Source organism: Pseudopipra pipra, chromosome 2, assembly GCF_036250125.1.
Source record: "Pseudopipra pipra isolate bDixPip1 chromosome 2, bDixPip1.hap1, whole genome shotgun sequence".
NCBI lineage: Eukaryota > Metazoa > Chordata > Aves > Passeriformes > Pipridae > Pseudopipra > Pseudopipra pipra.
Window position 1 is genome coordinate 97,135,545 of NC_087550.1, and position 27,992 is coordinate 97,163,536.

At 40.0% G+C, this 27,992-nt stretch overlaps 1 protein-coding gene across 2 annotated transcripts in view; it reads right to left on the bottom strand.

Annotated features, from left to right (window-relative positions):
• NLGN4X (neuroligin 4 X-linked) overlaps nucleotides 1–22,429 on the bottom strand; it is a 177,325-nt gene extending 154,896 nt beyond the window's left edge. Inside the window, exon 1 of one of the 2 annotated variants that reach the window (XM_064646546.1) lies at nucleotides 22,038–22,429. The gene's annotated coding sequence lies outside the window, so the exon portion shown is untranslated. The remainder of the gene's footprint in view (nucleotides 1–22,037) is intronic. The other variant, XM_064646547.1, reaches the window with a different exon arrangement.
• Between the last annotated feature and the right edge of the window lie 5,563 nt (nucleotides 22,430–27,992).

A 27,992-nucleotide genomic window follows, 5' to 3' on the forward strand; every position in this document is an offset into this window, starting at 1 on the left:
GCCCCTTAGGAGATGATCTTCTCCATCCAAAACATCAACATTTTATCCAAGTATATTTTTTTAGTAAAATGAGTGTCATTAACTCTCTTTACAAACCTTGCTAAACTTTGAGATTATCTAACTGAAATTTTAACACATGAACGTGTCCAAAAATTGAGCAGTCAAAAATGAAATATAGTAAGAATGTCTTTCATCCTAGTAGAAAGCATTATATAAAGAAAGGGCAATGAGGTTACTAGTTCCATCTTTCTGCATTTTGCATTAAATCATCAGGTGAAAATAAATGTCTCAAACCACAATGAACGTAGAGAGGTATTATCACTGGACTACAGTCTTGGTCCATTCAGACATAGATCCCTTTCACTTAACTTGACTTTTTCTCTTCCTCCCTATCACTTGCCTCTTCTCCTTCCAAAAGGTATTTAATAATTTGTTTATTCTAAGCAGTTTTTACCTCTGTGGAGATTATCACCACAAGCTAAGGGCAGACACAACCACATCCTACATAGACCTATGGACTAAAAACCTACATGATTTAAACTGCAAAAGCATGTTTCCAGCCTCCTTACTTGTCTAAAAATGATTGGTGAAGAAGAATGAACAATCTTTTCTCAAAAACAACTTGTGAGGAAATTGGGGAGTAGAGAGTAATAAACCCAAAGTACAACAGCAATCTGATATGATCATCTTAGAAGCCTTTGAAAACAATCAGTGTGATTAAAAGCATTCCAAGTATTGATTAAATAGATTTCTCTCAATTTCTCTAGATTTCTCTAGAAGGAAATTTCTTAATTCAAAATTTCAGGTGTTGAATGGTGCTCAGTAATAGGACCAGAGGCAATGGGCACAAACTGAAACACAGAAGGTTCCCTCTGAATATCAGGAAACACTTTCCTACTGTAAGGGTGACCAAACACTGGCACAGGTTGCTCTGAGAGATGTAAGGTCTCCTTCCTTGGAGATATTCAAACATTGTCTGGACATAGTCATAGACAAACAGCTGTACATGTCTCTGCTTGAGCACAGAATTTGGATGAAATGATCTCCAGAGGTCCCTTCCAACCCCAAACAGTCAGTTACTCTGTTCTTCAGTGATCTCTAAATATAGGTACTTTTTTCAAGACAGACAGAATATGCCATCAACACAGCAGTCTTTCCTGATTCAAAGAAGCCAGACTCCAGTTGCAAAGGTTATAGCAGATGTTCAGTGTTTGGTTATGTCTAATTCATGCCAGTGAATCACTACATCAATTACTCAGATCATTATTTCTCCTTATAGAGCAGAGTCATTTGGTATTAGCAACTAAAGAACAGCTTGAACTATAATCTCTGACATCTCAAGTGAATATCTTTCGTGATAACTGAGCAAAAGCCTGATTCAAGTCAAGTAGAACAGGGATTGCTACAGTCCTATATCCCCAGGCATTGTTCTGTCCTCAAAAGAGACAAGGGAAGAAACATATTTTAACTCTTTCCTAATTTAATTAAATCATCATACAGAATCAGCTGCCTACCAATGGAAAGTAACAGAGGAAAAGAAACAGCTCCATCTTCTTCCAGCACTACAAAAAATGTAATTACATGAAATGGGATATATGTACCCTTACACCTATTTTAGCCTCCCTGTCGAGAAAAACACTTAAGTCTCTATCTGGCAACCACAGCCTTGTGAGTAAACACAAGCACATTTAATACAAGACTGTTTCACATGGAGTTTATGAGAGTGCCTCAAATCTTGGAGCTTAATGGCTCTATCTCTATTGCCTTCCCCTAGGCCTCATTCCCACAGTTGTTTACATAACAAGGCCTCCTGGTAAAAACATAATTCCCTTTCTTTTTGTGTATGTGAGGTTTCCTTTCAACAGATAAAATAACTGTAAGTAGGAGTAAGTGGGAAGAGAGAAGTAACTACACAGCTGTTCTAGCTCATGTCTCAACCTGTCTATAGCCCAGTCTGACCCAAATGTTTCAATTCCTACCCCAGTTTGCAGTCTAAATACAGCCAGAATTTACTTTGGTAACAACGAGCAACAAAAAAAATTGCAGATAATTTATATCTAAGGCTCCAATTTGTCTTCCCTCAAATTCAATGAGAAGAAAAGTCTTTTGCAGGAAACCTTTCTTCCTCTAATTTAATTCCATCCTGGTTTATGTGGGCTGCCATTGAAACTATCAATTTTCCCTTCTCTCGCTGTTTTCAGGAAAGTTTTGGCAGTTTATCAAAATCATAGTATGTTAAAAAAGCAAATATTTTAAAATGTGCATCCTTTTAAAGAGGCAAAGTGTGACATACAGCAATGATGGTAGTCACTACCAGCGTCACTATTAGTTGGGAGTGCATGAGGAGAGTAAAAGAGCAGGGATCCTGTCTTGACAGGAACCTCATGACCAACCCCATTCCCTGATCTCTAGAAGCAAAAGAGGCAGCAGCAAGTTGAGATGGATTTTTTTGGTCAGAAAACCAAACTAACTTACCTCTAAAACTGGGACGTGTCATTTGCAGCACAACCTCCCTCTTCACTACCAGATTATTCTACTGTCAGCTAAACAGTGTGAAGTCCTATAGCTCAAGTGGCAACAGGCCATATTGAGTCTTGAAATTTGACTTAAGATGTTTCGCTGAAGGTGTGGTAAGTGTACTTGGCATTGTATGAGTTTTGGTTTCCTTTTCTTTTCCTGCAACTTAAAATATTCTGTTAAGACCATAGGAAAAAATTAACAGAAAAACAAAGTCAAACCACATATTACAGGTGAGAATGTGGACCTAAATCCTTTTGATTGAGTTTAACACATTCAAAAGATATGTGTGCAATAAATGCATTTTGTTTAATGCTTCTACTAAGACTTGAGTCAAATGCAGGAAGTTAAATTACAACTTAATCAGTGGTGCTGAATGAACCATGTAGCAAATGTTAGATAAAGGTTAAGAGTGATGATAGATCCCTGGAACACCCACAAGAGAAGCATTAACCCTTGGCAATGGATTATCTCAATCATCAGCTAATCAACCACTCCATGTACTAACTGGATCTATTAGATTTAGGACTCTCCAAAATTAGCACTGGATAGTGTAGAATAATTAATTGAACAAGCAAATAAAAAACACAGTGATAATAAAAGCCCTTACATTTCCCCAGGGCAGGAAATCAATATGTTGGTAAATTTATTTAAACTCCATTGCATGAACTGAGTAAGTTGCCTAAAATTCTAAAGTTCTCTCACTGTAGTGCTATATATAAAGCCATTGTTCTGCATTTAGAACATTCTGTTTTCGGCTAGACCTTGCTTGCTCTAGGTTGTCAGTCATCTTTAGATCTCCTGCCTGCAATAGCAATAGGTTATATCATATGCTGTTGATTACAGGTCATAACAAAAACAAATTTATGATTGCCATGAGTCCAATATCTCCACTCTCTTTCCATTTATCTGATTGAGAAGCCAATTGCTTTTCTCTGCCCTGCTGTTCCTTGGAAGAATAAAGATATTCATGAGTGAATCAGCTACAAACATGTTGGCCTTTTAGTATTTCAGTTCCAAAAATTGAAGAAAGTCTACAGTTGCTTTGAGCAGAAACTACAAGATTGATCCAGAGCCCTTTGAAGTGAATTAAAGTTCTCATGAGATCAGTAAACTGCAGAAGTCAGTCCACATATCCATGTCTCATATTTGCTGTCTCATACTTGACTGTAGTCTGTTGGACACATAATTTTAGGATGAAATTGTGACAGGTAGCTGGTAGCTGCTACTGGGAAATCATAAATCATACCCAGGAGCATGGTTGTGTAGAGCATTAAAAGGAAACATATTTTAGAAGTCTCTTTCACAAAAGCAAAACTGCTGCCACTTTGCAAGCCACAAGACAAATTTTACCTCAAAAAACTCTAAGAATTGATGATATACCCTGAGTTATACAGAGAAACAAAGCTAACGCTGACCAAAGTGGTACAAAACTGCTCTTCAAAGACCACAGTTCGTGTCCCAGAAGATGAATGTCAGAGTACTTTCTGCCTGAGCAGAGCACCCACTATGTGGAGAGCTGAACAGCACTGTCGTGTCACTGTGAGGATGTGTGTACTCAGTCCAGTAACTTGGAATTGTTTCCACGGTGCTGCAAAATATTTGTAGAAATACACATCTGACTATATACAGACTTCTGAAACAGGCACGTATGGTCAATATTAATATGGAGGATAATGATAAAGTATAAGCTTGATTGCAGCCCGATTTTCAAACGTTTTAAAAAACTACTGGTTCAAAAGACCTCTCTGGTGACAAATCTCTGCAGCCATAAAATCCTTGTCTTTCTCAAGCACAAAGAACTCCAAATGTTGTTATTTTTCAAAAAGTAATTCCCTATCTGTAGAAATTTTTCCCAACATAGGTAAGTATGCTAACAAAGGTATTCTGCATGAAAGTAAGAATTTGAAATTTCTACAAATAAACTAAATCTTCCACTAATACATAATCTATATTACAAACACTTAAAAGCACTGCAGTTTACAGTTGTTTTTCATTCTTTTTTTTCCCCTTCACATGTCTAAGATGCAATTGAGACTCATAGATGGTTAAGTGATAAATGCCTTTGTTGTATCATTATCTAGTTTTAGTTAAAAATTCAATTACTAGATCTCCTCAATAAACAACAGAACATCAGGGCAAATGTTTATTGGTTTTGCTGTTGTTTTTAAATACAGCTCTTAAGTCTTACAAGAGCTTTTAAATAGAGCTCTTAACTTTACATTACTTAAGGGAGGGCTTTAAATTTTTTTATTCTCAGAAGATGAAAATTAACTTGAGATACCAAGAAAAAATTCTCTGTGTAGAAAACATAGCTCATACGCTTTTGAATTAGATTCTTGCCATATAATCACTTCCAAAGATGTGAACAGAGATTATCCCTATCTTATTATCAGTGCACAAAAAAATGCTACTGTTTCACTCAAGGATCCAACTGCAATGTATGCCCTCACAAAAGCAAACCTCCCATAGCTGGTATTCAAGTGACAGTTGCTCACAGTAAAAGAACCACTCCAGATGGTCTTGTTTTTCTTTTTAAGAATTTGAGTTTGCATTTGTGGGTTTTTTTAAATCACTCCTGAAAAAAAAAAGCTAAAAAGCTATACATATAAAAGCCATTCAAGATTATCAAGTGGATGCATGCAATGTTTTGTTTTGCAATAAAACCCACCAAACATTTAAATGAGCTGAAAAATTCATGTACATATATATATATTTGCACAAATGATTTTTTTTAGAACTTTAATTTTTTTTTATTTGAAAAATATTTTTAAACATGAGTCTCAATTAAAAATAATTCATCTACATCTAATCCTTTAGTCCTTTTTCTGTGAGAAATATAAACAGCTGCTGCTGAATTCTATCCCCTTCTTTGGTACTCTTCAGTAAAATTTTGAAATAGAATTATTTGTCATTAATTGGAGTGCTCACCTATCATTATAAATAATAAAACTAGTCTTCTGCTTCCAAATTTTTATATCAAAATTAATTGATAATGTCAAAAAGAGTAGGGGTTTAGAATGTTCAATATTGGCTAGAAGTGAAAACTGATGTTTTTATTGCTGCATTTGGGAGTTTAAATTTTATGTCTTGAGTTAAATACATTTAAACAGGCAACTCATGGAGATTTTCTTTCTGAAATATTTATGAAATTTTCAGTGATTATATTGTGAACTCAGTCCTCTAACTATTCTACATCGCATTTTGCCAACCCCAAAAAATTAAGCCACATCTCAACTGTTTTTCTGCTTAGCAAAACTTGCAAAGGAGTAAGAGATGATAGTCTGAGTCCTTAAACTCAGCCACAGTAAAACATATCTGTTATAATTATTTCAAATTGATGCTATGCCAATTATATTTTTTTCACCCCTTTTAAATTCAGAATAATTGAAAATCCTGTAAAACTCCTCCACACATTTTTCAAAAGGATGTCTCATATGAATGTACTTGGAGGTAACCAGCATATAAAACACTCTCTTTCTTTCATACATCATGATCTGCATACATCGTAACTGGGTAGTTTCTATTTTTTACATATGACTAAAATCACTGAATGACTATGTTGCATAGACGAATGAAATTTCTTGACACCGATAACCCACAACAAACTATGAGAAACCTGCTAGCATGCCGAAGTTCGAAAAGGACTACAGTCTGATTATTAAAACCTCTGATATGTACAATAACCTCAAATTAAGGCTAGATACTGGACTATTGTTACCTTAGAGTTTTTTGATTTTTTAATTTTTGTAGATTTTAGAAGTAACTGTATTATATCCCTTACCCTTAGCACAGTAGTTTACACATACCCAACCCTATTACCCCATTGCATATCAATTCCTCCTAAATTCCAGTAGTGTATTTAGTCTCTTTTTCAAGGTAGGCCTTCATTCTGTTTAAGAACATCTGCACCCTGGCCTGGACAAGAAGATATCACCCAGGCAAAGCAACCTTCAAACGCAGAACTTTGGAAAGCCTCCAAGGACTGTACGTGCTCCAAAGATGAAGGTGAGGAAGAGGGGGTCCCAAAACTCCCCCAGACTCAGTTCCTGAGGGGCAGGGGGCGGAATGGGGCAAAGGCCAGAGGGTGGACGAACAGGGATTGGATGGACATCATTATAAAAATTGTAACACCTGGGTCGGGGGCATACGCGTGGTTTGTATTCCCAGAGCCTGAGAGGCTTCATTAAAACCTTCCCTTTTCTTACCTCCCACTTAATTTGCCCTGGAGTTTTTTCTCCCTGAGTCTTTTAGGCAACACTATCAATGGCATTCAAGCACACCAGACATCCAACAATCCCACAACTTCATGAAGAAAAGGTGTTTGAAAATGATACAAATGACCAAACATCAAGAACTGTAGGCCACAAAAAGAGAAGTCCTATATCTTAAAAGGAGACCTGTAACTTTATATAAACAAAAATAACAATAAAGTGCAATTGTAAGGGACCTCTGCTTCATAAATAACATGGGTGTCTTAGATGAGGCCTTAGAACAACAGGCAAGCCAATAGCATATAGTCTGTGGAACAATGTAAACTGACCAAGATCAAGTTTTACCTGGTCAAATTCATTTATTCCTTAATCACACGTGCTTAATCTCATGCTGAACAAAACCTTAAAAGGGTCAATTTCATCCCAAAATTCTTAATTATTCCCATAAATTGCACTGAGAGCCTAGAATAATTAGTTCACACACACCTGTCTACAGTTTAAAAGCAGATCTCTGGTATGCAAGATGAACCAACCCACAGGGGACTCAAGGAAGTCAGCATATACTTTCAATACCTGCACTAGACATCAGTTAATCTGGTCAGCACCTGACAGCATCTAGACTGAAGGATGAGTAACAAATATTAATTTTTGTTACATTTTGTCATAGCTACAGCCAAAACGGACTGCATCTCCAAGAGATTCAGAACTATGATTTTCAGTGGCATCTGAGCTAAACTAGTGTAGTGTAAAGACCTGATATAGGAAGTAAAGGGCACTGGCAGACAGATAGAGTCCTCACTGATCTGATAGAGGCATCTTTGAGAAAGGGATACTCATTTACTAGTAAGGAAATCACTGAAATCCAGAGGTTGTTGGTGCCTCACACCAAAGTCATCTTCACTGAACCAGGTGTAGAAAAAAAGAAGCATGAAATTTTTGTCATATAGCTCAGCACATGTGAGTATGAACTGATTATCTAAAATACGTGGACCTAAAAATAAAATGCATTCTCCTGTGTAATATATGCAATAGGCAGTTGAAAAAAAATTTTAAACATGGCCTTGCTGTATACATATACAGTTCACAGTGGGAAACAGAGTAGCAGTCCTGTAAGGATATTTCATCAACCACTAACGAGTTAGGCATATTGTAAAATGAAGAAGGGGGTTTGTGGTTCTTTTTTTATTCATTCCTAGTTATTATATCAGAACAGTCCAGAATCAAGAGAGTCACAATTTCTCAGGTTCTTCAGCTTGCATCAGCCAACCTCTAAGAATAATTAATCTGAGACATCCAGCCACTGAATAACTGATCTCATGGTCTAAAGTAGTTATTTGGGCTATTGAGAAACTTTTGCATTCTTCCAATGCCTAGCTCTCTGAGGAAAGAAAACTGAGGCTAGGCTAGCTGATGAAAAAAATCTGCCAGTGTTGGGAATAGTTTGAAAGACCGAATTAGTCAGTAACCAGATCAAGAAATTTTGTGGGCATTGCTGTTTGCCACTACAAAAGCCAAGATCAAGGATAACACTGTACTCCCTGTTGTGGTACCTCAGCTTCTGATGGATTTGGCCATCTGATTATGCAGCATAATTCCTCAAAGTACAGTCTTCTGAATGTGGCATTTCTGGGAACAGTACCAAAATATGACAGCAGTAACTGTATGTGTTGTTAATGCCTGTGGCTAGATTTTGTATTTTGGAATACCTTGAGGCACTGCGTAATGTAGATATTGGGCAATTCTTGTGATGATTTACAAAGTCATAGTGCATCTAAATGTACCATGGCAATTACTGTTTGATAAATGATGCAGTCTTAGGAAGAGAGGACACCCTTCCTTCCAAAGCATCCATTATGAAATAACTGAAGTTATAAGGGGATACAAAGTCACCTCATAGTTTCAAACAGTGTACAAAAAAGTACTGGTTCTATTCATATGAATATAGCAAAACATAAAGTTAATTCTGGGGTTTTGCCTTAAAATATCAGTATATAGTTTAAAAATAAAGGTATTCTATGGATATATTATGTCTGTACCTCGAGCCAGCCAAAAAGAAACAAAAAGACCCTTGGAATTCCCTATACTCTCTCTTTTTGAGAAAAAAGAAGCATTCAGGGAAAAGTTCTATGTTATGTCTACATGACTCTGATTTTTGTATCTCTACTGTTAAATTTAAGTGATCTAATAGGAATTTTTCATTCATGAATGCTCTTAAGGCATGTTTTGCCTTGAGTATACTAATATCTCAGCCTTACTAATGCCAAGGCTCTGCAATTCACAGCTCCTTAAGTTTTCCCCTAAGCTGTTGAGGCAGTGTTTTCCAGAGCCTCCATAACATTATTTTTCTTCTTCCCTTGATGTTCTCAAACTCTGGGTCTTGTGTTGTTATGATCACAGTCTTGCAACTGTAAAATCCAAAGGTTTTGTATGGCAGGTACCTGTGGAAAAAACTACAACTACTACTCTTTTGCTCATCCTTCTGCATCAGCTTCAGCTTTCCTGGCCTTTTGTTTTGTGGAGTTTAGTTTAGAATAGAGAAACACAAAATGTATTACACAGGAAAAAAAGAAATAATAAACATTTTAATACTTAATAAATATTGTCCAATAATAAATTTTAATAACCAATGTGCAACATTTGAACCCAAAAATTACCATGCTTCAATCAAGACTTATAGCATCAATAATTTAAAAAACCAATGCTCTTTGTGTAAAAATATTTATGAAAACCTAGAATGAAAATTCTTTTCTATGTCTCTAGGCTGCCATACCAGGGAAAAAAGAAATGAAGTCATAGAATCATAAAATCACAGAATCATTAAGATTGGAAAAGATGTCCAAGATCATTGAGTCCAACCTTTGACCAAACATCACCATGTCAATTAAGGCATAGCACTACGTGCCAATTCTAGTTGTTTCTTCAACAGCTCTAGGGATGGTAAATCCATCCCTTCCCTGGGATTCCAATTCCTTCCAGCCTATTACAATGCTTAATCACCCCTTCAGTTAAGCATTTCTTCCTGATGTCCACCTGATCCTCTCCTGGTGCAGCTTGAGGCTGTGTCCTCTTGTCCTGTCACTCGTTGCCTGAGAGAAGAGGCCAACCCCCACCTTGCTACAATCCTTCAGGTAGTTGTAGAGAGTAATAAGGTCACCACTGAGCCTCCTTCTCTCCGGGATAAAGAACCCCAACTTCCTCAGCTACTCCTCACAGGACTTACTCTCTAGACCCTTTGCCAGCTTCATTGCCCTTCTCTGGACTCGTCCTAGCACCTCAGTGTCTTTCTTCCAGTGAGAGGACTACAAAGCTGAACACAGTATTCAAGGTGTGGCCTCACCAATGACGAGTACAGGGGGATAATCATTTCCCTGGTCCTGCTGGCCACAAGCCAGGATGCCATTGGCCTTCTTTGGTCACCTGGGCACACTGCTGGCTCATGCCCAGCTGGCTGTCGACCAGCACCCCCAGCTCCTTTTCTGCTGGGCCACAGTCTTTCCCAAGCCTGTAGCGCTGCATGAGGGTGTTATGACCCAAACGCAGGACCCGACACTTGGCCTTATCCATCTTCATACAGTTGATCTCAGACCACCAATCCAATCCTGTCCAGATCCCTCTGCAGAGCCTTCCTACCCTACAGCAGATCAATACTCCCCAAAACCTGCTGTCCTCTGCAAACTGACTGAGGGTGCACTCCATGCCCTTGTGGAGATCATCAATAAAAATATAAAATAGGACTGGCCCCAAGTAGTCCTAGGGAACACCACTTGTGGCTGGTTGACAATTGGATGTAACTCCATTCACCACCAATCTCTGTGCCTAGTCATCCAGGCAGTTCTTAACCCAGAGAAGAGCACACCTGTCCAAGCCATAGGCTGCCAGCTTCTCCAGGAAAATGATGCAAAAACCAGTATCGAAGTCCAGGCAGCCTACATCCACATGCCTGATCCCCTAGTTGTCCTGTATGTGCCATGTCATCACACTCAGTCAACTTACTACCTTCATGATCTTGGTGGATAGGCCAGAGTGACTACTGGCCTGACTTTAGTTAGATCCAGATCAGAGAACCTGGAAGCATTTCCTAGTCTGAGTGTTGAAGCTATATCCTGGTTCTGTACTTGGGCTAGGCTCACATTCTCACTTTCTTCCATCCTTCCCAAAGTGGTCGTTTTGTGCATTTCTGAAGCAGGATTGAGTGGTGTTGCAGGTTTGCAGTTTTCTCAGTCTAGATATCTGAAAACCATTTTGCCTTCTACAGGACATTAGACAATAAAAACTGAACAAAGGAAAAAGAAAGAAACAAAAAATAAATTCATTCCTTTGTTCCTCTCCTCCCTCCCCCAAAAAATCTATTTTCAAAGATATATGAAAGAGTCTGGAAAGCATGTAACAGTCTAGACAAAGTCTAGATTCTTCATCTTCATCTAGTCTATTCTGTTTTTTCTTTTTTTTTCTTTTGTGGAATAACGTTTATGTTTTTGAAAATAAAGGCAAAATATTGTTCTAAAAAAATTGAATTCTTCAGCCAAACTTTTTGTCAATCTCCTCTACAAAAATAGTTCTGGGCTGAGATATCCTGTTACATAAAATGCAGTGCTTATTTATTCATAAAAAGTATGTACTATAAATAATGAATCCCAGTGCATGTCAGAGCAGAAAAAGAAATTGCTGTAAAGTAATAATGTTGTAATTGAGGGTTTTTTCCCTCCATTTCATTTTTCTTCCTCCTGTACATGAAACTTCTATCTGTCTAAACAAATAGTCTGAGCACATACTAGAAATTACCATGGATTAGGAACTAAAAGCATTTCCACTTGATTCTAAATTCTGATAAAATATAATCCTATACAGCAAGAATCATCTAAAGGGGACAAATAAACTTAAAATATAAATTTATCTCTAAAAATCATTTAAGTTCTAAGCCTATTTACACATAGTAAAATGTGTGCCATGTTCAAGAATCCCATTTTCACCACCTCCTGTCATTCACCTCTATCCTTGTCTTAACTTTTCAGAGTGACAGTGTCAAGAAGGTTAATGCAGTTACATGAATTTGTGATGGACCATTTCACTCACATTCACTAGGGCAAACATATATAGCTGATAGGTAAACAATTTACTCCACAGAGAACAAGTTCTTCTTAGCTGAAAGGAGATCTCTGCCAAATTAATACATTAAATGATGAGATTTTAGCTGCAAAAGCAGGGGGAAAAACCTGGAACCTATCTTTTTTTTAAGCACTAAATGCTTCCAGACACTCAGTTATTAGGCACAGTGTCACTGAAGAATATGGTATAAACCAATGCAAAACCAGTAATGAGATCTCAGTCACGCTTATAATCTTTTAAATATGCAGCTCACAGAAAGTGAAGAAAAATTGCTCTTAAAATTGGTGTTGTATGCATTATGTCCATTTATATATATATAGGGGAAGGTTGTTTATTAAGAACATAAAAGGCATCCTCTGAGAAAAAATTGTTTTCTTCTGGGTGCTTTATTTCTTACCAAATATCTACTATTTCAAGCTAAGCAGAGTAAACCAATTCTATTTTGCTTTAAAAAGTGATCAGAGAAAAGTTTTGGAACTATGGAATATAACTTAGATGTGAAGTAATGGTACAGTGGCAACTGCACACTCTTTATCAACTATTACATTAATATCTTTTGAGTGATGTATATGAGTAGGATGAAGATCCATTTTACTCTAATTTTCTTTCCCTCTCCCCCCATGTACCAGTGACAGAACCATTAAAACCCACATAGTTTGTTAAGTCTGACTTTATGTAATCCCAGGTAAATTTCTCCCCATTGTACATGCACTTCTCTACAAGAATAGTTTCTCTAAATAACTGCAGATTAATAGTAAAATTTGCCATGTGGGGAAAACAAACAAACAAACAAAAGCACACAAACAAACAAACAACAATAAAAATGGAAAAAAGTAAACAAAAACTCCAACACCCAAAAAAGCCATGTATTTGAAATGAAACAAAAAATATGATTCATTATGATTTGTAGGCAAAACAGTATAAAAACAAACAAGAGTTCTTAAATAGAAATATATTCAGTGATGATACCACTGGATAGAGTTTCCTTAAAAAGCAATGGCTTTACTTCAATAAATACTTTATTTGGACAAAAATATTTCAAAATATTATTCAGAAGAAAACAGACTTTATTTCAAAGCATACAATCTAGATTCCTACAGTGATGATGATACTAAGAATCATACTTTTCCCTTGACCCATAACTTCTACTAAATTGCACCTCCTCAGACTAAACCAAACCCTCACGCCCAAAAGCATCGCCTCCTCTTGTAAATTCACCTTGACTCATATCCTGCTACCTTAAGTTCTCCAGAATATAGTATTTGAACCGCCAGTCCTCTTACCACTACACTCTCTATGCTCTTGTATGTCTGCTATCTCTGTGTGTTATAATATTCTTTTTCTATGGAAGTTAATTATGTTAACCTTCCTTTGAAACTGGTCATCTGTCTGCAACTCATTGTGTTTCTGCAGACTGACTATGATGGGACTCTTGAGGCAACAAGAAGAGAAAGAAAATGCCCCACCAAGTTAGGGATGATCAATAAGAGAGGGAGGGGTTGGGTCATTTAGGAAGCATCCTCATCTTGCACAGAGCAAAAGGTAAGAACTAGAATATGCAGTCTCCTCATCTTAGACATGACTATGCTTAGTGCTTAGCTTTCGGGCCTTCAGAGGTAGAAGTTGTCTTACAAATGCTACCACTGCTGTTAAGAAACTCATTAATTTTCTTTTCCAAAATGAGACTGGACCATCTCTCCATCATCCTTATTGATGTCTCAGGCTCCACGCAGTATCTTCTCCGACTTTACACATTTTGGGTCCTCTTTAATAAAACAGCTCTAACTGGTTTCAGAAAGTAGTGAAGTATCAAGCCTAACCAAATGGTCACCCTTCAGGGCCAAACAAAAACTGAAATCTACTAGAGAAGGATATTTCTATGAAGTGTTATTATGCAGTGATCATTAACTCATATACGAAGTGCAAGACTTATTTAGCTTTCCAATCTTACCTAGCTAATAGCTAAGAGAATTCAACACACTGCCATTATTACAACTGCTCCCATCTCCTGTCCTTTCTACAGCATTACTAATGTAACTTCTACATTGCTAATATAATTTGAATTGCCAGAACAAGAAATCCTTCACAAAAAGATACTCAAATTTAGCATAACAGAACTGCTAATGCAAATCGCCCACGAGATAATGCTGTTTTTACTTCAGCTATTGAAGCCATGGTCACCATATTGACCAGTATTACACCTTTATTAAGGCGTGAATGGAAAACATTTCATAGGCTCTAGGATGCTAACACAAATTACAAAGTTACAGAAAAAGAAAAAACAGACAAGCAAACAAAAAAACCCCTTTTGTGCAAAAAGAAGAAATGAAGAAAATTAAAGATCCTAACTACATGCTGTAATGTCAGTTTTCTCAAGCTAAAACTTTTATAGACAAAACAGATTTGGGCAGGAGGACAATTAACTTGAATATCATATTTCCAAAGCCAACAGGGAAAGGAAAATACAAGGTTAATTGAATATTAGAAGGTTAATATACATTTGCTACACAATAGCACAAAAGAGGACGGACCAGCTCTTCTAGTGAAGAACTACTTTTCCTTGTTCTTGCGTGCCTCTCCATGACTATAACAACTCCGTGTAAGAGTAATGGCACATGCTAAGTGCACCATTAACCCCCTGAATTTCAGTAATGTTGCGCCTCTGTACCAGATCAGGGCAGATAAATCAATGCAGCATCCCTTTCATATCCAACAGTATAAAAATCTTACTGGCTCTTCTAGTTTGCTCTTTTTTCTTTAATAAAAGTGCCAGCTGGCCTGCATTATCATATTACTAAGGCACTGTATCTGTAACATCTACATGTAAAGATTATATCAAACCAAAATAAACATGAAGCATTTATCTTTAAAAACTCTAACTCAAACACAGTTTTACCCACAAGGTCTTGAGAAAAAGACATAACAAATATAAGTTTAAGCAAGGTAATGTATTTTCTTAACAACTCTTAAATTATTTAGATCAAAGAAGTAAGTCCACCTATCCTGCACTGTAACTTGTGCAGCTGAACCAAAGCAAAACACTATGACAATGAGCATGAAATTAATATGCTAGCTCTTCCCTAAGGAGATCTCCTCTAGCTCCACGATTAATTTCCAGTTATGCCAACTGCTATTATTTAATCTGTCAAAACTACTGGATCTACATCATCTGTCCCCAAATTCACCACCTGCACATTTAGAAACTACACACACCGAACATTTCTAATTCAAGCAGCAGACCTACTGCTGGCTGTGTTAATACAAATTTACAGCCTCAGGCACCACAGCTCATCTGTCCAGCTGTGCATAATTTGCAGAAAGTTCTACTTCCCCTCACACCATTGTGTACTGAGTACTTACCTTTACTTTCATGCATATGATATAAAACACAGTAGGCAGACATAACAGTAATTTCATCACTGATAGAGATACATTCGGCTTGGGAGACTACAGCAGACAAATCAGTGACTATGTACCTGACTGGGAAGGAACACTATGACTAATGAATGTTGTCCTGAAGTGCTTCATTAAACCATCTGCACTGAAGTTTGGGTGAAGGGTACATTTCATACAGCAATAACTCCCCAGCTGCTTCCTGTAGTTGTTGCTGTAGTCTTTCTTCGCTCTTTGCTTAAGACATCCCATGAAATACAGGTTTGAAGGCAATCTCATTAGCAGAACTTAATGGAAGTTGGGAGGAGACTTTTAAGCTCTGTGTATGACATTGCCAGCTCTATGGAAATACTTCATACAATTTTATCCAAACACTACTTCCTCATAGGATCTGACCAAAAACCTTTTTAAATTAACAGGAATCTTTGCATTGAATCCAAGAAGATCTGATTGCACAACAATAGTCTGTCAATGGTCTGTTTACCTCGGTCCTGTTACCCAAGTATTAATGGTTTATGCTACATCCAATAAGAAAATGAGTAAAAATGTATTGTACATTAGACAACATATGGTTTATGTAGTGTCCTATATGAATAATATACTAATTTTGTTTATTTGAGAAGATAGATCTGGAAAACATTTACAGTAGATCATAAAACAAAGAATCATATCTCAGAGCATAATATTTCTTATATTATTTCCAAGGAATTGGTTCCATATAGGACTAAGTGCTCAAAAGATGTATTTCATGGACAAGGGATATAGATTGTTGGAGTAAAGTAAGCAAATAAAGAAAAAGAGAGAATAAAAAAAGCTATTTCTTTTCAGAGAAAGAATTTTTAGATGTGTGTCTTGGTAATTAAACTATTGATAAATTTTGAGTAATTCCCTGCTCTTTTTAATTGCAGAGTTCTGTGCAGTGTTTGCAAAAATCTTTTATTTGACAGAAGAAAAACTGTCCAGCATATCTACTTTCAAGCATAAGATTTATAAAAAACTTAAAAATTAGGTCTAAAATCAGTACTACAAAAGTCAGTACAAAATGAAGGTATAGAAATAAACACTAAGAATCTGATTCCATTCCAAATTCTCTATTTCAAAAGAGGCTATCGGCTTTGTCCCTGTTTTATTACATTCGGATAGATATGAAGTACGGCTTTTATATATCAGAAGTCAAAAGTGTGACATATAATGAAGTATTTGTTTATTGGAATAGAACAAATGGATATTTGGAGGTGATTATTGCAAAATCTGTTTTGAAGGAAAAAAACTCACCAAACAGAAGAGTTATTCAAGTCTTACTTTCCTCCAGAGTTCAAAAGTGTAAAAGACACACTATTACAGAAAATATAACTAATTTATTTGAGCCCTCTCTATAGTATTTCTCTAAAACGTGTGTTTGGAAAGACTTGTGGGTATTAAACTGAGTATCCTTTCACTAAGGGTCCAAACTGATATTAAAACATCAAGAAGCTTGATCACTAACCCAGATACATCTGACAACAATATCACAAAATCACCACATGATGGCACTGACCAAGATGGCTGGTCAGTTCTGGAAAGACTATTAACTTGACAGCAACACACAGAGCTTGAAAATCTGTTTCTTCCAGATCTGCACTGGGCCTGCAGCCCATCAGGACACTACAGCAACAGACATTTTCAAAATAATCAAGCCATTAGACCACTTCAATTAACAATTTGGGACACAAATCCTATTCATGATTGTCCTCTTCCATTTCTGGCTGTCCTAGACCTCTTCTAATTGGCAATGACTACCTCCACTTGGAGGACAAAGGAAAGGTCTTCCCTCTGAACTCATCTGCATGGAGAAGCAGTAGACTATCTGTCTTTGTCTACTGTGTTCAACAGATGCAAATCTGAAAAATACTGCGAGATGGAAGTTTGCTAACATCAAAACATGCCACTGCTATTTCATCTGTCATCTATTATGACATAATAGTGAAGTGGTTCAGTCTTATTGATCTGCGTAAATAAATCTCAAAAATATTTTTATTTAAAAACAAATTCACACACAAGTAAATACAAATTTGTATTTATATTCATCTTATATATGAAATCATAAGTCACTGCAGAATTAGTAAGAGCGCCATTAATTTTCAAAGCTTACCTCTTTTGAAAAGTTCAGCCTCCCCATCAAGTTGCAAACCTCAGTTAGTACATAAATAACAGAAGATGGACAAGCGTGGAAAATCCTAACCAACCCTCTACTGAAGCTAGTCAGTGGCATACACTTTGTGAAATACGTCCTTTGACACTGAGTAGTGTGTGGGCTCAGCACAGAAGACAGACGAAAGAAAGAATCATACATTGTGACATCAGTGACTACAATTTATTTTTAGATTATTACAGTACAAATCTGAGCATTCCTAGCTAGGGATCGTTCCAGCATGTGGTAATGCATTCGGTTTGAATTAACCATGACACTGGTAAAGCCCCACTGCAGATCTCACAGGATAAGTCAGTGTTCTACAAGGGCTCCTTCTCGTCAGACCCTCACACGAGCTATGCGTAAAGTAACTTTTTCTCATATAACAGCTTATTTCTAATGTCAAAATTCATCCCCATTAGTTTACATGGGTTAAAGAGAGATGAACTTGCCAGTAGCATCTCCAGAATAATTTCCTACCTTTCAAATTCAACCACTGCAAACTGTCCATAAATCCTATCTTTCAATTTTCTCTTCTCTACACTTTCATCCATTTAAAAGTTGAGAAAAGTTTATTACCATTTTTGCCCTATTTCATTGCTAAAAATTTTCCAAAAGTATTGTAAATAAAACTTGTTTTTCCTCCACAAGACAGCAAGGTGTTTTTTCTCTTTTGTGTTTGGGTTTTTTTTTATTGTTGCTTTTTTATTTTTCTTTCAAATCCAATCTGGGGACTACTAAAACAAACACAATGAGAAGTGGAGAACTATTAAAAGGTGACAGAGTTGAGTACATAACCCTGCCAGGTGTGAGGATCGAAATGGCTCACAGCATAAATGCTTTACAAACATTGCTTGAGAGCACCTGAGTTGAACTGTGACAGAGGATAGCTGCAGCTGGACATGAGATACTTACACTGATTTGTGCAGTTTGTGTTTATGTTTTATTAGATTTTTTTATTTCTTTAAAGAATTTCTTTAATCTAGTGCACACAACTAACCAATTTACTCATGCAGAAGAGATCTTGAATCCAAATGACAAGTCTTCAAGCGACAGAATGACTAAATTATATGCTGGTTATGATGCTTATTCCTGTCCTACCCAGGTGGAGCTGTTCTTTACACTATGTGATTCAGCCATCAAACAGCAGCATGCGTGTTTGAAAGGCCAAGAGGAGGCTGTATTGAGAACCTGTCAAAAACAAATGTGCAAACCTCTATGTAGCAGTTACAAAAACGTTGCTTGAATCACTCTTTTGTTACAAAAAAAAAAAACCACACAAATTCTTTTTTCTATATGATACCTTTAATACAAAGCTTCAGTTAAACAATTTTTCTTTCTGCCTCTTGCTTTCATCTCTACATGACAGGCCTTCAGCTGAAGGATACTATTCGGATTGACATTTTCATCAAAAGTAAAAATTTTCAGGTGAATGATCTGCCCAAGAACATAGGATCAGCTAAAAAGATACAGCATTTGTAAGAATACAAAATATACAGGATAGCACGAAATCTCCAATAAACTTACCAGTTTTATCACTTGTCCTAATTTAATCCAGCTGGACTATTTCATTTGTGATATGAGGCTTGGTTTTGTTTGCTTGCATTGTGATGCCTTTAAAAGAAATGACACTGATCACTGTGCTTTGCTGATCAAGAAAAAAAATTGGGAATTTTTGAGTTTACAGTCTACATGTGTGCAAATGTATGCACTGCATTTTAAAATAATAGTGGGCAAGTGATCATTCCCTCCAGAAATGCAGAAGAAAGAAAATGTATTTTCTTACCTATATAAAGGTATTCCAGTACAGACCAAAACTAAGGGCCAGTAAATTCAATTTTAAAAAAAAAGGAAAAAAAGGATTCAAATTAGCTTTGAATTAGCTTGGTCCTCATGAGGACCAAGACGTTTTGGATGTCAAACTGAATTTCAGTTTTAGTATCTGGTACAACTTAATAGGTTGCACTTCCACACAACACACCACCAACAACTGGATCTATATGATACACAGGCATATCAATATAGAAGTGAGAAAAAGCAATAATAGCTATATATTTGTACACAAAGGAATAATACTTTCAAGATTTTATAAGTGAGGTCAAAATCAAATTTCTTTTTCTATTATTCTGAGAAAATTACATACGACTATAAACACTGCTGTTTTGAGTAACGAAAACCTATGGCATTTTCATGTTCTCAGACTAATGATTCATTGGAATATGATTCATAAGACAATGCATGCAACTCTTTACTCAGTAAGAGGTACCTTAATGCACATCTATACAGGGGCTACCTATACAGAACCCTACAAAGATATTGACAGAATACAAAATATATATTTTTAAGTAAAATGAAAATAAAATGCAGGGTTCTTCTGACACATGAAATCAGTTTGCTTTTAAAAAGCAAAGCCATGCTTCAACCTAGGAATTAAAACCAGTGGAAATAATTACTTCTTAGGGTGACAGTTTATTTCTTTAGTGCTAACAGAGGATTTATACATTTAATAATTAATAAACCTAATTTTTGTCCCAAAAAATGTAGACTACTGCCCTTTCATTTATGAGATGTCTATATTAGCAGTTGCACTTCTGTTTTTAGAGGAGAAAAAGATCACTGATTTCCATTTTGGTCTAACTGCTTGCAAATTCCTCCAATTAAGAATTGTTTTCTAATCACCTACTTCGCAACACATGGATGAACGCCCTCAACATTAACAATTTAAAACCAAAAATCAGACTAGAATTTTAGCGTTGTTTGCTTTCAACACTTATCAAACATGGCTCAAGAGGTCTTTGGGGGGTTTTTTGGGGGGAGGGGTTTTGGGGTTTTTTTTTGGTGTTGGTTTGTTTTCAGATACAAAACAACTAAACATATCTGTGTGTTTCACCCATCCCTACGACAGGTAGTACCTGCACAAAGCCTGTGGCCGCGGACAGCTGGACACAGGCACCCTGTACCGCAGCTCAGGTGCCGCCGTCCCTCCCGGCTGACCGAGCCTCCTCCGCAACGGGCTCTGTCGCTGGCCGATTCTCCGCCTCCACTCCCGCAAGTTTTCCCACCTCCTCGCTCTCCCCGCCGCCCCAATCCCGACAACTCCCCCCCCAGCTCCCCTCTGGAGCATCGCTCTCCCGCGGCGGGCGCGGGACGGCCCCGCGGCGGGCGCGCGGCGCTGCGGCGCGGGAGGCGGCGGGAGCGGCTGGAAGGGCCCGCACCGCCACCTGGCGGCCGCGCCCCGCCCCTGCCGCCGCCGCGGCCCCCGCAAACTTCGCTCCCCCCACGCCGGGCGCCCGAACCGGCCAAGTTTCCCGGCCGCGCCACCATCTATTCTTAGCCCTGCTTCAGGCACGACGGCGGGACACCTGCCCCGCACCTCTCCCGCTGCCCTCGTTCCGCACCCTCCCGCAGCTGCATCCGCGGAGATGTGTGCGGGGGCGGGCAGACGGAACGGCAGCCGCGGTGGGGCCGCCCCCGCTCCCCGGGGCGGTGCGGGGCTGCCATCGGCCTTTACCCTGGGAAAGGGCAAAGCGCAGCAGCCGCGGAGGTTCCTCACGCCGCCCGCCCCAGCCCCAGCTTTGCAGAGAAGCCGATTTATTGCCGAGCTGGGGATGGAGTGGGGGAGTGGAGGCGGGTGGCGGTGGCGCTTGTCTTTTTTTTTTTTTCCTTCTTTTCTTTTTCCCCCGCCCCCCGCCACCGCTCCGCGCACGCTGGCTCTCCCCAGTGCCAGTCCCCGCTCATCACGTGCGGAAGCCCATGCCCATCACAAAAGCGGGCATTTTACCCGTGCCCGGAAAGCAAAGAAAGAAAGAATGAAAAAGAAGAAAGGAGAAGGGGAAAAGGAAATTAAAAAAAAAATAATAAAAAAAAAAAAGAGAAGAAGGAAAACCCACCACGGAATAGCTCAAGCGAAAGCGGGTGAACAGCTTAATCCAAGAAGAGCAAAGATTTTCTCTGAGCAGCCACCTCCCTTGTTCTCTCCCCCCACACACACCCCGCCCGTCCCCCGTCCTTTTGCTTTTTCGTGCTTGTGGTGGTGGTGAAGAAAGTGGTTAACCAAAAACCTACGTGTTGGTTTTGTGTTTCCCTGAAAACCACAGGCGCACACAGAGCATGAGGTAGCGCTCCTGCCCCTCTCCGCGCTTGCAGGAAACTGTGGCTTTGCTCTTTCTCTCTCTGCCTATACTGCAGATATTTTTTCCTCCTCTCCTCCACACTCTTCTGTTTATTTGGCTGTAAGGCAGAGCTACTTTGTAAACATCTCACACAGAACCCCAGAGCCTTTCCAAATAGCTGATTGCAGCAAAATGCCTCCAAACAAATTATGGTGCAAAGGGGATATAGGGGACGAGACCGAAGCGGGTAAAAAAGAAATAAATTTGCATAAATATCGATATGTGACAAAGAGATCGCGTATGATGGTGGAAATGTCAGAAAGAAAGTATCGCTTTATCATGATGGGAAAGTAAAAGCACAGACGACTGCAGCAAACTGCTCGCCCTTTGCCAGAGTACCAACTGCAACACCTCTCCCTCTTTCTCCCACCCTCCCCGAAAAAAAAAAAAGAAGGGGGAGTAGAAAAAGCAACAGAAAAAAAAAAATTAAAATGAACACTCAAACTGCAAATCCAGTACTCCTACCTTAACACTGGGATAGCTGCAGAAGCATAGGGGTCTTTTTTACACAGCCAGAATCTTTCAGGAAATCCTCTCGGGCTATCATGCAGCCAGGATTATTCACACACGGTTCCTGCTCTCCTTTTTGGAATCCAACGCGATTGGCTTCTCCAAAGGAATGCAACGACCACGAAAGGGGGGAAAAATTAAAAATAACAACAAGAAAGACAACAACACTGGATTTGAAGGAAACTCGTGTTCTCGGTTGTAAGCGACCTACATTCAGGCAGAAAATTCATTGCAATCAGTGCGAGAGGGAGAGTTGAGTCTGCGAGTAGGAGCTGTGATTGCCTGTGCAGAGAGACCGAGCCGCGGAGAGACTGATCTGCAAGGCAAGGCGAGCTGGGAGAGGGAGATGGGGGGGGGGGGGGAGAGAGAGGAGAGAGGGGAGGGGGGAGAGGTCCAGGCTGTACCAGGCGCTCTCCTCCCGCTATTGGACCAAACAGAATGAAATTCACAAAGCCGGCAGCCAATGGCTCCCCGCAGCCGGCCCCATCGCTACAGAAACCGCATCTCCATCCACAGCCCCCTGCGAAGGAGCGTCGCATCCCCGCGCGAAGCGGCGTTGGCGGAGCCGGGCTGGGTACCGGGGGGCTGCACAGGTGGGCGCTGCACAGACGAAGGGGTGAAGGTGGACCTGTGTGTGTGCGCTCGGGGGGATCACACAATTCAGGCTGTCGATCTCTCTGCTCCATGATCATGTACAGCGAGTGCAGTCTTTGTTAACCCTTTGCAGCTGCAGTTTCTACAGTACCAGCCTGTTGTTACCATATTCACATATTTGCGTTTTCATGGAGCTGACAGTATAATTGCACTCCAAGCAATGAAGCATTTTGTTCCTGTACCACTTCCTCCCATACAAAACGAGCAAAGGAGACATTATTCCCATTGCCCAATCTCTAAAGAGATTTTCTTTTTTCTTTTCTTTTTTTTGTAAGCAGACCAATTATTTGATGTCTGTATTTTAATGAGCTAACCACTAAGCTAACTGATGGTCAAGTATGAGGACTGAAGAGGGGGCCCTGTGGTTATTGCTAAGTACTACAACACAGGGTCTCTGGTTTACTTCCTGTGTATAGTTTCAGACTGAGGGCAGCGTAGCAAATATGTGTTCAGGCCTCCAACAGATATGCTGTGTTTCACTCCACAGCATGTCCCCTTGATCAGTTTAATAACAGCACTAAACACTGTCCAGGGTGTGAGACCCTGCACTGAGAATAGGTGGGGATTGGCTGAATTCTCTGAGAACAAAGCAGAGAACAAAATAAGGGGATCTTGAAGATCTTTCCATAATTTGAAAGAAAAATCATATTCATACCTTGGGGAGACCTCCAGCCACAAGAATTGTATTAGATTTCGTAAGCTGAGTCTTTGATATTTTCAAATGCTGAAAAAAATAAAAAAGTTTAAAAAAAATCTTCAGCTCTTCTTTTCTAGATGTTTGTTTCTGCCCCCACGTCAGATCCTCAGAAGAGAGCAGATAGTGCTTTGTTTTCTCAAATCTGAATTCTGCCTGTGATATTAGGCTTATCAATCACTTCTATGCACTCCAGTTTCAAGTGGTAAAGGAATATATACTATCTGATTTAAAGATATCATCTAGCAGACAACAGTAGGCCTGTTGTTTGTTCTTACATAGTGTTTTGTTATATGGTATGAAGGATACTTCATTCAGTGTCACTTAGGAAGTCACATTTTAGTTTTAAATGTGGTAAATCTAAATACAGGTGTAATTCACTGACTGAAAACGTTTTAAACATTGCAATAGCTACATTACACTGCTAACTTAGTTGTCAGTAAAGTAATTATATTTATATTACTTAATTATATGTTTTGGCTTACTTATTTTAAGTGACTGTAGCAGCAGGTGTTCATGCAAGTGAATTTTACTGCTTTTGTTATTTTAATAACACACTCACAATGTGCAACCAATCATATTGCTTGACTGAATGAATATTTTGACACATTTAGAAAAGATGTCATCTTGCACTGCCATCTGTCCCAAATTTTGCAGGACAGTCTTTATTTTGATGAGTATGTCATGCATTTTATAACATAAATTTGGAGGATATTAAAGTATGCACTAGTTGATCTGAGTAATGATCTTCCACCTGTGTTGTACTATCAGGAGGCAATTTGTTAGAGGCTACCGAAGGATCATCTCTAATGTTTGCAATTAATGTTTGCAAATATGACTTAAATATTCTCAAACACAGCAATAAAACTAAACTTTCCATAGACTCCACACAAGTATATTATCAAAGGATTTAAGTCAAAGGCATTTGATCAGAACAGTAGAATGTACTTTCCTTCTCTTACAACTTTCAAAAAACTAAATGTACAGTTGGAATCTGTGGCATATCTGTATCAATCCACTGCATATTTATAACACCAAGCAGAAGTCCAGGAGCAATCATTCAGAAAGAAGAATGCCACTTGCTATATAACACCAACACTTCTTACAAGGTCGCATTGTATTCTGGTATTAACCCAACTTCATTTGTTTTGCTGGTTTTGGCTGGGATAGAGTTAATTTTATTCATGGTAGCTAGTATGGGGCTGTGCTTTGGATTTGTGCTGGAAACAGTGTTGATAACAGAGGGGTGTTTTAGTTGTTGCTGAGCAGTGCTTACACAGCATCAAGGCCTTTTCTGCTCCTTACCCCACCCCACCAATGAGCAGGCTGGGGGTGCACAAGGAGTCAGGAGAGGACACAGCCAGGACAACTTGATCCCAACTGACCGAAGGGATCTCTCATGCTCAGCATATAATGCTGGGGGAAGAAGAAGGAAGGGACAGACATTCAGAGTGATGGTGTTTGTCTTCCAAAGTCACCACTATGCGTGATGGAGCCCGGCTTTTCTGACTGAATACCTACCGCATAGGAAGTGGCGAGTGAATTCCTTGTTTTGCTTTGCTTGCATGCAAAGCTTTTGCTTTACCTATTAAACAGTTTTTATCTCAACCCATGAGTTTTCTCACTTTCATCCTTCTGATTCCCCCCCCACACCGTCCTGATCAGGGAGTGAGCGAGAAGCTGCAAGGGGCTTAGTTGCCGAATGGGGTTAAACCACAACACTTGTAAACAGTGAAATCTGAAGAAATGACAGTACATGACAGTCTGACTGAAGACAGGCCAAACTCTGCTGAGTTCCATACAATGCCACTTTTTTCTGTGTCAGTCAAACTGAGGCATAATTTGGTCTCCCATGTCCAATCAATGTAAAATTTCCATGAGTTAATTTCTAAATCAGATAAAGCATGTTGCATACTAAGGCTTGAGTTAATAGCAAGAAAGTATAATGGGAAGGGAAAGGAGAAGGAGGAGGGGAAGAGAAGAGGGAGAAGACAAGGGAGGGGAAGAGAAGAGGGGGAAGGCAAGGGAGGGGAAAGGGAAGTGGAGGGAAGAAGAAAGGGTAAGGAAGGGGAGGGGAAGAGAGGGAAGGGGTAAGGAAGGGTAGGAGACGAGAAGAGGGGGAAGGAAAGGGAGGGGAAAGGGAAGGGAGGAGAAAAGGAAGGAAAAGTTTGCGAAGAGAGGGGAGGGGAGGGGAGGGGAGGGGAGGGGAGGGGAGGGGAGGGGAGGGGAGGGGAGGGGAGGGGAGGGGAGGGGAGGGGAGGGGAGGGGAGGGGAGGGGAGGGGAGGGGAGGGGAGGGGAGGGGAGGGGAGGGGAGGGGAGGGGAGGGGAGGGGAGGGGAGGGGAGGGAAAAGAGGAGCCTCTCAATTTTGTTTGTCTGGTTTGTTATTCATTCCAAACAATTCATATTCAAAATGAACTAAACGGAACCAAATCCAGCTGACAGCTGGTCACTAGTGGATTCCCCAGGGTATATCTTTATCAATGGTTAGGGGATTGAGTGCACCCTCATTGAGTTTGCAGATGACACCAAGTTAGGTAGGACTGTTGATCTGCTGAAGGGTAGGAAGGCTCTACAGATGGATCTAGACAGGCTGGACTGATGGGCTGAGGCCAATTTTATGAGGTTCAGTAAGGCAAAGTACTGAGTCGTGCCCTTGGATACAATAACTCCATGGAACTATACAGCCTTGGGGAACAGTGTATGAAGAGTTGCTTAACAGAAAGAGACTTGGGCATGCTGAGTGACACCTGGCTGGATATGAGCCAGCAGTGTGCCCAGGTAGCCAAGAAGGCAAATGGAATCTTGGCCTGTATCAAGTACAGTGTAGCCAGCAGTACCAGGAAAATGATTGTCCCCCTATACTCGGCACTGGTGAGGCCACACCTTGAATCCTCTCTTCAAAAAGGACATTGAGGTGCTGGAGCATGTCCAAAGGAGGGCAACAAAGCTAGTGAAGGGTCTAGAAAACACATTCTATGAGGAGAGGCTGAGGGAGCTGGTAATGTTTACTCTGGAGAAAAAGGTGGTTGGGGGAGACCTTATGTGCAAGTTTGGAGTTGGCTTCCTGCCAAATCTCCGAAACTCGACAACAGGGTCTCCTTCCCAGAGAGGGAAGGAAAAAAAACGAAAAACCAGGCAGCCAAAGTTCTAGCAAAAATATATATATATATAATGTATAAAACAGAGATATACAATGAGAATTATATATATGAATCTATGATCCCAAATAGCTTCCTGAAGTCGAAGGGAAGAGGGGGAAAGGGAGAAGGGAAAAGGATAAAATAGGGTGAAAAGGGACAAATAATAAAACAGATCTACACAGTCTAAAAACCCAGCAAAGCTGAAGAATTGGCAAGAGCTCACCACTTCCCTTGAAAGAAAGCAGTACGCCTGGACACGGCCCAGCACTCCCCCCTCACGCGTGGCTGATAACAGCAGTTACTGTAGGCCTCAGCTCCAAATAAGCCAGGCCCAGACAGGGACCACTGTTCTCCAACCTCGCCGGAAGAGAAGAGTGGTAGTTTTGGTTGTGGTAGGAGAGGTGGCCATGTTGTGAGCCACGAGGTAGGGGCTCTAAGCCCCTTGGGGCCTCTGGCCCCCTCCCAGCCCTGGCTGGGGGCTGCAGGGACCTGGAACAGCATAAAGCTGGGCTAGGTGCCTGTAGTTAAGACGGGAGATGTTCTCTCCATGGGCGCAGAGCAGCAGCCGGGACTGACCAGAGAAACGGTGGCAGAGAGCCAGAGATAAGACCTGAACTGAAGAAGCAGCAGAAACAACATGCAGCACCGGAGAGAAGACTCCTGGAAAGGGAGGAGAAGAAGAGAGCAGCAGAGAGACAGAGTTTGGGGTAAGAGACTGTACCAGATCCCCCAAAACTCCCTTGGAGACCCTCCTGGAGAAGAGGGACATGGACTCCTATTTTAGAGGAGCCTTGGACATGTAGCACTAGAGAGAGAGAGAAGCTGAGAAGCTCAGAGTGTCCCGGAGCTGGACCGGGACGGCCAGATGGAATGCAGGGGGAGTTGACCTTGGCTCCCCCCCCTTGCACTGCTGCCGCGGTGGCAGCCTGAGAGACAGGGCACAAAGGCCCTGCAAGCAAGGAGCTGAGTCTCCTGAAGATACCAGACAGTCACGAAGACCCCCCTGTGTCTTCGTGATATGACGTGGTGATACGACCTTGTCTGGGGTTACGAAGTCCACGGAAGACCCCCCGGTTGAGGCGATGGGGCCGAGGGAATTTGATATCTCCCTCGTTGAGTGCTGGAAGAAAGCCAGCTATCAGCTGCTGCATGTGGAGAAGACAGACAGGACCTGCTGCCTCAGAAGATGCTGCTGCTTAAAGACTGGAAGGGATCTGTCCTTCTTTCCCTCCTGGACTTTTATTTGGAGGGGAGAAGAGATCTGATCATTGTAAATACATATGTCATGGTAGAGATAGTTGTGATCGTGTGTATAATGTGATGTTATATTTATTTGTACAGTCATTGTAATATATTCCCTTTCCCCCCACTTTGAGTCTGGTGTGTTTTGTCTGGAAAAGCCCATCTCACATTAGGTTGA